The sequence below is a fragment of the Nematolebias whitei genome, chromosome 2, assembly GCF_014905685.2.
Source record: "Nematolebias whitei isolate Nwh7 chromosome 2, NemWhi1, whole genome shotgun sequence".
Classification (NCBI taxonomy): domain Eukaryota; kingdom Metazoa; phylum Chordata; class Actinopteri; order Cyprinodontiformes; family Rivulidae; genus Nematolebias; species Nematolebias whitei.
Genome location: NC_056499.1, coordinates 41,896,946 through 41,907,192, shown reverse-complemented (window position 1 = coordinate 41,907,192; position 10,247 = coordinate 41,896,946).

Below are 10,247 nucleotides of genomic sequence, written 5' to 3'. Positions count from 1 at the left end.
GATTCACGGATTCAAGGATTTATTATTTTCACACCAGCTCAACATTTGCAAGTTAAATTCAGACTCAGGTCCCAGATCAAGAAGCCTAACAATTAACAAATAAATACAAAAGAGTATAAATATATATGATAAGTAAAATAAAATAAAAAAAGTAAGATGAAGGATGTTCTGTTTCCCCTCAGCTGTCGGTATTTTCACACAGAGGGGACATTTTGTGTAGCAGTGTGTAGTTATTGATACGACACGTGTGTATTTTGATATGAGAGCACACAGTTACCACAGTCCTTTACAAGATGCAGTCTACATTTACAGATTTTTTTCAAGTATTCTAATACTCATTAGTCATAAAACATGTTTACTGTAGCCCACTGCACATTTCATAAGATGATTTATTTATTTTTAATCCCGCAGAGACGTGTTGTTGTCACCAGTGCACGTTCTGTTCTTTAGGCTCCATGGAGCAGGAGACGATCTTTAAAACTGCTCACATCCATCAAATGCTGTAAGAAGAAGTCCCATACACTGATAAATGCTTCTGAATGTGTGCAGAATGGCATGCCATATCACTTACGGTGCTCTTTAGAGCAACTTCTTTAAAAAATAAAACAAAATCTTGGGGACCTGTGGAACTTGTTGTGCTTTCATTGGTTGAACTTTCTCTTCAGGGACACTCTTTAGTCTAAAAACAAATACTGTGACGTTAATTGGATTTTTTTTTCCTCTTACTGCGTTTACTTTTATTTATTTGTTTTCAGATGGACATATTGTGTGTGGAGTTTATGTAAAATCTAAATAAACAGATTTTTAAAAAGTGCCTCTACATTATTACCAACTATTCCTATTTCGTTTTATTTATGAGTGGATATATTCTTACTAAATTATTCTGTATTCAGCATATGCTGTTTTTTTTTATATATTTTCTACAGTTAGTGTTCATTTATAATAAAAAATCAGCAACAGTGTGATTAACTTTTAGTCATAATGGAGGAAACTTTATAGAAATATTGTCGTTCGTGTCTAATGTTTGTGAACACTGAAATAAAATGTAAATGAAACCTGTCCTTTAAAACCTCTGCCCACCATAATAAAGAAGATGCATCAGCACAGCTGTCTTGTTGTTTCATAAAATATACAAACGGTATTTAAATCAAATTTTGAGAAGAATGGATCTATAAATAAAAAAACAACATTTAAATGAATGACGTGATGGAAGATGAATCAACCAAATTACCATCTGGACAAAGAAGAGAAGTGATTTTATATATTTACCAGTATTTCATCTGTTTCCTCCTCATTCATCAATGCAACCGTTGAAACTTATTCCCCCCCCCCCCCCCCCCCCCAACACACACACACACACTGCAGGCTGTGAAGGTGATGATCAGCAGCTGCTTCAGGACAACGCTCTGATTGAGATTTCATTCAGCTTCCTCTGAAAGCCTCCAGCCGACAGTTTAGGCTCCTGTTTACAATTGCTGCATTTCTATTTTTAGCAGCATCGCACTTACGTAACGCTCACAGTAACATTATGGACCGCCGCTCACTGCTGCACTCAGCTGAACCATGTGCTGCGTACAGATGTGTGCATCTGTGCACCAAGTTACATCCACATACACACTGTAATACATGAGAAAAAATCCAATGAAAAACAAGCAGAAACTATTTAAACGAGTGTGTATTATTATTGAGTTGCTCATTTTGTCCTCAGTTTTATATCTATTAAGTCTGAAACTCCCTAAAATAACTTTAAACTCTTTTACGTTCTCTAAACCTGCAACATGTCAGGAGTTTTTAAGTTTTGCTACTTGAAGATTTCATAAATTGCAGTAACATTTTTATATGAAATGTGGTTCCAGATGTTCAAAATACCTTAAAACAATACCTTAAATAATAAACAATACAAAAACTTTTAATAACGTTTCCTTCACAGACACCTGAGTGTGTTTTTGAGTCAGATTTGTTACGTCAGAGCGGAGTCATAATATTCCAGAGTTCTCCGAAACACGGCTGAGCTGATGGTTCATACAGTTTCTTTGTTTGTCTGTTTTCCTGATGTGTTCGTCTTTGTTTATTCCTGAGCAAAGAAACACGTTTGCTCAGTTACAATTTTTGTTACATCAAAGTAGAAGTTTCAAGTTATTACAGAAGATGACACGTTGTTTTTCTCACTGCAAGACTCACGTTTTCAGCTTCAAGTGTAAGGATGAAGGTTTCTGATTGTCTGTGATGGAGATGTGAAAGGTCACAGATGTTTTTCACTTATTAATGTCAAATGTGTATGAACCACGCGTGTGTTGAGTTGTTTTGTCTGGACGGAGCAGAGCATGGAGCTTTCACCTGATCAACTCAAGGCCTGAGCTAGTAGGCAGCGTCTCTGATAACATTATAAAAAAAAAAAAACACTTTTTTATGCTCTCTTTGAGCAGACTTGGAGACAAAGCGACATATAAACGTCTTGCCTGCTTGATTTTCAACGTTGTTCCATCTTGCAAGAATAAACAGTGATAAGAAAATTATGAGTGGCGTATTTATTTAATCAGCGCTAATAATAAATTATCCTAACAGTCTGCACAGCTTCTCATCAGCTGTCGTCCTCACTGACCCCTGAATCAGTCACAGTGATTTTCATCTACCTTGGACAGTTCCTGACTGGTCCTCTCCTCGTGGTGTGTCCTGGTCTGATCCGCCAGCAGAACCCCAGAAAGACGAGTGAACCCAGCTCTCAACACTGACCTGGTAAGAAGCTGAGACCTGGTGACATCATGCAGCTTTGATTAATTCATTTTAGCTGATTCAACTTGATCAATCATTTCCTGACTTGAAGTAATAATAATTGATCTGGTCACATTAAAGAACTTCTCTCAACCAAATTCCAAAGTATTTATCAAATAGTTAAACTTTCTCTATATTTGTGCACGTATAAAAGCCAAAATAATTCCTGCTCAAAGAGTTAATTTTGCTTTAGATAATTAATAAATGACTGATAAATTATTGTTTAGATTGTTCAATATTGTTTTAATATTTACAATGCTACTTTTCAATCATGTTGTTCTCCAAATTATTATCCTTCATCATTCGTGGTGTTCAATTTAGATTATTGTTCATTATTGTTATCTTGAATAAATATTTTGAAATGAATTTTAAAAGACACATTCAGTCTCCTCCTCATTATTTTAATAATAATTCCCTGTTACTACAGTTTCAGATTCCCCTGTTGAATTTGAAAATTCAAGAGTGAATTTAAGGGTTAAATATCCATAAAGTGTCTTAAATTGGCCCACATGACCCACATCAAAACAACCATCAACATCAGCAAGGACCCTCATCAGTACAGATACCGCAAGAATCAATCAACAGAGGACACCATCTCCTTTGTGGTCCACACTGCTCTCACCCACCTGGAGCGGAAGGACTCCTACGTCTGTATGCTCTTTGTGGACTTCACATCTGTCTTGGACACCATGATCCCCCAAACCCTGATGGACAAACTACTCACACTAGGACTAAGTCCCTCCATTTGCAACTGGATCCTCAACTTTCAATTCAATTCAATTTCAATTCAGTTTATTTATATAGCGCCAAATCACAACAAAGTTGTCTCAGGGCACTTTACAGAAACATTCACATACATAAAAGCCAATTAGTAAAGTTCTCTATCTAAGGAATCCAGCAGACAAGATGAACTTCTTAACAAACAGACCACAGTCAGTGAGGATCCACAACTACTTCTCCTCCACCATAACCCTCAGCACTGGCTCCCCTCAGGGGTGTGTGCTGAGCCCTCTTCTGTTCACTCTGCTCACATATGATTGTGCATATACCCATCCAGGCTGAAGTTTAAAGTTTGCAGATGATACAGTGGTGGTGGGATGCATCACAAACAATGATGAGTCCAGCTACAGGAAGGAGGTGGAACATCTGGAGAGCTGGTGCAAAGAGAATAACCTTCACATCAATGTGAAGAAGATGAAGGGGATGGTCGTGGATTTCAGACAGAACAATCACACCTACCCCTCACCCCCCAAAACATAGAATGATCTGTGGTGGAAGTGGTCTCTAGCTACAAGTACTTGGGTGTACACATGAATGACAACCTCAGCTGGGGCAACAACACCACCAGCCTGATCAAGAAAGCTCATCAGAGACTCTACTTCCTCAGGCGGCTGAGACGAGCTGGTCTGGGAAGCTCAGTCCTCACCTCCTTCTACAGGTGTGCAGTGGAGAGCATCCTGTGCTCCAGAATCAACGTGTGGCATGGAGGCTGCACAGCTGCAGAAAGAAAAGCTTTGCAGAGAGTGGTGAAGGCTGCACAGAAGATGTTGGAGTCAGTCTCCCCACCATTAGAGACATTTACACCTCCAGATGCAAGAAGAGGGCCACCTGCATCATGAAGGACCCCGCTCACCCAGCACACATACTTTCTGCTTCGCTCCCCTCAGGAAGGAGGTTAAGGAACATTAAGTGTAGAACCACTAGACTGAGGAACAGCTTCTACCCTGAGGCTGTTAGACTCATGACTCTCTAATTAAGATAATCACTGTGAAAAATCACTGTAATGCCACATTAATTGATGAAATGTCAAGTCAAGTCAAGTCACATTTATTTATATAGCACATTTAAAACAGTAACTGTTATCAAAGTACTTACCAAAAAAGATCACAGCATCAAATATTAATAACAACATATTACAGCAACATGAATAAAAGCATAAAAACATGAAATATAATGAGAAACACTGAAATACTAAATCAAATCACCCTGCGTTAAATGTCAGGGAGTAAAAGAAAAATGGATGAACACAATCATCAACGACGAAATACCGAATGAGATCACACTGTGTTAAATGCCAATGAGTACAGATGTGTTTTTGAGGAGAGATTTAAAAATAGAGACTGAGGTGGCCTGTCGAATGTTGATGGGCAGATTGTTCCAGAGTTTAGGGCCCATGACTGAAAATGCCTGATCTCCTCTGAGCTTCAGCCTGGTTTTTGGTACGGCCAAAAGCAGCTGGTCTGATGATCTCAAGGCCCGAGAAGGAGTATAAGGATGAAGGAAGTTGGAGAGGTATGAGGGTGCAAGGCCATTAACACACTTAAATGTCAGCAGAAGAATCTTAAAATCAGCTCTGACACGCACAGGAAGCCAGTGAAGAGAGGACAGAACTGGAGTAATGTGCTCAAACCTGCGAGTTCCTGTTAGTAGCTGAGCTGCAGCATTTAGGACAAGCTGGAGATGTGAGAGAGAGACCTGACTGACCCCAGCATAAAGTGAGTTACAGTTGTCCAGCTGGGTTGTAATAAAAGCATGGACTAATTTTTCAAGGTCAGATCTGGACAGCACGGACTTGAGCTTAGCTATCTGCCTTAGCTGAAAGAAGCTTTTTTGAAGAACAGAATTTATCTGCTTATTAAACTTAAAGTCTGAGTCTAAAACTATCCCGAGATTGGTAACAAACTGTTTTAGATATGGCTGAAGGGAGTCCAGGTTTGCAGGATCAGTGACAGTGGCAGAGCTAGGGTTAAATACAATGACCTCAGTCTTCTGATCATTAAAACTCAAAATGTTTGCAGCCATCCAAGTCTTGATGTCATCAAGACATTTTAACAAAGCGCGAATGGAGGAGGAACTGTTGGGTGTGTAGTGAGTCACGTGGGTACGTGTCACTTGTTGTATGACAAATATATGTGGTATATATTTATGCATACTTTTCACGAGTTCTTCATTTTTCTGACTGTGTAATGCCGTGCATTGAATTTAAAGGAATGCGAACGAGAGACGTTATTATCTTTGACCCATCAAATGAATGGAGTCATTTATTTTCAGAATCAAAGTTTAACATCAAACATTTACATTAATTTGGCAAAATATGAAAATAATAACAGACAGTTTCACAAATAATGAACTTCAAATCACTCGGCGGTGATTTGAGGACTTTGCTTCAGATATTTCTAAAAATATCTGTACTGATTTATGAGAGAGAGGTGAGTTTAAGAGGAAATTGAGATTTATCTTACAGAGGAATATGTGAGGGAATTTAATCTGTTTGACCAGAAATTGCACGCTCCCATCAGGTATCTCAGCTTGTCCCAGGTACACTTTAGTCGAAGAAGAAACCGTTACCTTGTTGACGATCGATCACCTCAGTAAGAATCCTTTTCAACTGATATCAGCGTCTCCGTTGAGAACAGCTAAAATCCTTGGAGAGTCGTGCGTGGTTAGTTCAAACAGAATCATAATCCCAAAACGTCTCTGGATTCTCGGCAACTCTGACTCTTCATTGTCAGCAGCTCTCAGACTCTTTCAGATCTTCTCAGACTCCAACTCCAAAACTCTCCATAACTCTAGTTCTCTTCTGAACTCCTTGAGAACTTTTTCATTCTTGGAATCTTTTCCATTCTAACATGAACTGGGAAGTTGCCACATTTTATTTGGGTCGACTTCCGGTTCAATTTAGAGCTTTCTGATTCGTGGATGTACCAGAAAGAGGTGTGGTTTTTTGACGTAAGTTATTATCAAAAGTCAAGGATTGTTTTCAACATACAGAAAAGATTATTGCAGTCGACCAGACTTCGTGGAGTCTCACACTTGGTAATCTTTTCAAATAGTAAAACATGACATTTCTTCTTCAGTAAACATTTAGTTGACCGAAGCTTCAACTTTCACACACTTACGCCTTGGCTCATTTCAGACAGAAAATCAAGAAATGCATATTCAGGTGATTTCTTCTTTGAATGAGGAATAAAAATCATTACTTACTGTTTATGTAAAATAAAGATGAGTAGTTCTTTTCAACCTGTAAGCATTGAGTGAACTAACACAATTTGATTATCAAAACATTTGTAAGACAGTAATGATTATAGAGGATTGTCTTTTCTGCTTGATTAATTCAAGAAAGAAAGTTCATCAGATGGCTCAGACTTATTCAAATCAATAAAAATAACAGTCTCTGTCCATCTGGTAGATTTGAGGTCATCAGGGTCAGATGAGGGTCAGATCATCAGGTCATCTGGTTCACTACAGGTGTTAACAGCAGATAAATCTGAGAGTCATCAGCACAACAATGAAAGGAAAGACCATGTTTTTTTCAGGATAGACCCTCAGGGGAGGAGATACAAAGAAAACAGAAGGGGTCCAAGAATGGAGCCTTGTGGGATCCCGCAGGAAAGATGGACTGAAGTAGATAGAGTGTTAGCAAAATTAACACAGAAACTCCTGTTGCTCAGGTATGAATGGAACCAATCTAACGCTGCACCAGTAATCCCAAGCCAGTGTTCTAGCCGGGATAAAAGGATACTGTGGTCCACAGTATCAAATGCAGCAGTAAGGTATTTGGGTATTTGGGTATCTTGGTCGACTCACATCTCTCTTTTAAGCTCCATGTGGAAAACTTTATAAAGAAACTGAAAGTTAAACTGGGTTTATTTTTCAGAAACAGATCCTGTCTAACCCTGAATGCTAGAAAATGCCTTGTATCTGTGACTTTCCTTCCCTCCATTGATTATGGTGATATTATTTACATGAACGCTCCTACAAGCACCCTGCAGATGTTGGATGCTGTCTATCATGGTGCACTAAGATTCATAACTGGCTGTGATTATCGTACCCACCACTGCACCCTGTATTCACTGGTTAACTGGACATCATTAACTTCATGCAGACTCTCTCACTGGTACATTTTTATCTTTAAATCACTTCTTGGTCTGCTGCCTTCATACATCTCCTCCTACTTGTCTCTGCGTGAGTGCAGCTACAGCGTGCGCTCTCAGGACATTATTACCTGCAGTGTTCCCTCAATGAGGACTGAACTAGGCAAAAGGGCCTTCTCCTACTCCGCTCCTGTTTCCTGGAATATCTTACAAAAAGATTTGAAGCTCTCGACCTTGACCTCTCTAAGTGGCTTTAAGAATATGTTGGACACCTGGCAGGGTCCAATGCTGACATGTTCCTGTTTTTAGTTTTCTACATTTGTCTTGGAATCTAGCTGGTTTTTTTGTTTTTGTTTTGTTACCTTTTCCTTTCAGCCATCCTATTTGTTAAAAACAAACAAACAAAAAAAAAAACCCTGCAGTATGACTTTTTATAACTGTTTATTGTTGTTGCTGTTGTCCATTGTTGTCATCTTTCTTTGTTGAAATCAGGTCTCTCTTGTAAATGAGTCCTCGAGGCTGAATGGGATTTACCTGTATAAATAAAGGTTGATTGAAGGTCAAGGAGTACCAGGACCACAGATTGACCAGAGTCATTTGCCTGAAGAATGTCATTGCAGACCCTAACTAAGGCTGTTTTGGTGCTGTGAAGTTTCTTAAAGCCAGACTGAAAGATCTCAAGAATAGAATTTCCACTCAAGAACTCGTTTAATTGAGTGAAAACTATTTTCTCCAGGATCTTAGAAAGAAAGGGAAGTTTGGAGATGGGTCTGAAGTTTGAGCAGGTTAAAGGGTCAAGTCTGGTTTTTTTTTTTAAAGGAGTTACCACTGCATGTTTAAAAGTGTCATGAACTACACCTGTAGCCATACTGCTGTTTATAATGTCAAGAACAGAGGGTCCAATGGATGGTAGGACTTGTTTAAAAAAACGTGCAGGGATGGGGTCAGCAGGGGAACCTGAGGGTTTCATATGACCAATGAAGTCATTTAGAAATGAGAGGGAAATGGGTTCAAACTGGTTAAAGACTGATGTGGAGGGGACAAAGACAGAGGGGTCAGCTGTGGTGTGAGGAATCAGTGACCTGATCGACTCAACCTTTTTAACAAAGAAACTGGCAAAGTCGTCACACGTAACTGCAGAGACCTCCATGTTGGCAGACTGAGGCACAGTTAAAATGGAGTTAATGTCACTTCATCTGTGCTGCTGATTATCCATGCTGCTGATTTATTGTCTTTAAGATGCTGTATTCATACCCATCTGCTCACAACAGACTCGTGTTCAGGCTGCTGTTTAATACACTTTATAATATGTCATTATTAGTGTTTAACATACTGTATATCTTAGGTCCTATATTGTTTCTTTTTATTCTTTATATTAATACTATTTTTGGTTGTAACTGGGACCTTGAGTAAACAATTTTGTTCCACCTCATGCACCACATGGGACACAAATGACATGAATGAATGAAGCTTGAACCTTAAAATTGGTGTAGGTCAGTAACATGACTTGGTGCCGTTACCCTGCTTTAACAAGTGCAATAAAGTAAATAATTGTTGTACCTGTACACAGGGTCCCAGTTACATCCAACAAAAGTATACATTGTAAAGAAAAACAATAATTAGATCTAAGATGTGAACTAAGAAATATGTTAGCTAAAAATACACTAAGCACTAATAGTACAAAAACAATACGCCGAACAACAGCAGCATGAACATGAGTTTATGTGAGCAGACCAGTATGAATGAACACAACAGCAAGAGATAAGCAGCATGAGATCAGCAGCATTGATAGTCAGCAGCACATCTTAACAATCAAGTGGCATTACAATGATTTTTCCACAGTGATTATTCTGATTAGAGATTCATGAGTCTAACAGCCTCAGGGTAGAAGCTGTTCCTCAGTCTAGTGGTTCTACACTTAATGCTCCTTAACCTCCTTCCTGAGGGGAGCGGGACAAAAAGTGTGTGTGCTGGGTGAGTGGGGTCCTTCATGATGCAGGTAGCTCTCTTCTTGCATCTGGAGGTGTAGATGTCTGTGATGGTGGAGAGACTGACTCCAACATCTTCTCTGCAGCCTTCACCACTCTCTGCAAAGCTTTTCTTTCTGCAGCTGTGCAGCCTCCATGCCACACGTTGATGCTGGAGCACAGGATGCTCTCCACTGCACACCTGTAGAAGGAGGTGAGGACTGAGCTTCACAGACCAGCTCGTCTCAGCCGCCTGACGAAGTAGAGTCTCTGATGAGCTTTCTTGATCAGGCTGGTGGTGTTGTTGCCCCAGCTGAGGTTGTCATTCATGTGTACACCCAAGTACTTGTAGCTGGAGACCACTTCACCACATATCCTCCTATGTTCAGGGGGTGGGGGTAGGTGTGATTGTTCTGTCTGAAATCCATAACCATCTCCGTTGTCTTCTTCACATCAATATGAAGGTTATTCTCTTTGCACCAGCTCTCCAGTTGTTCCACCTTCACTAAATTATATCATAAAAAAACTGGTGTATTTTTAAATGAAATGCAAATTAGCCTTTTACTAACACAACCTGAATTTTTACCATTATAGCTGAAAGATAACAATTAAACAAATTTTAAACAAATATATG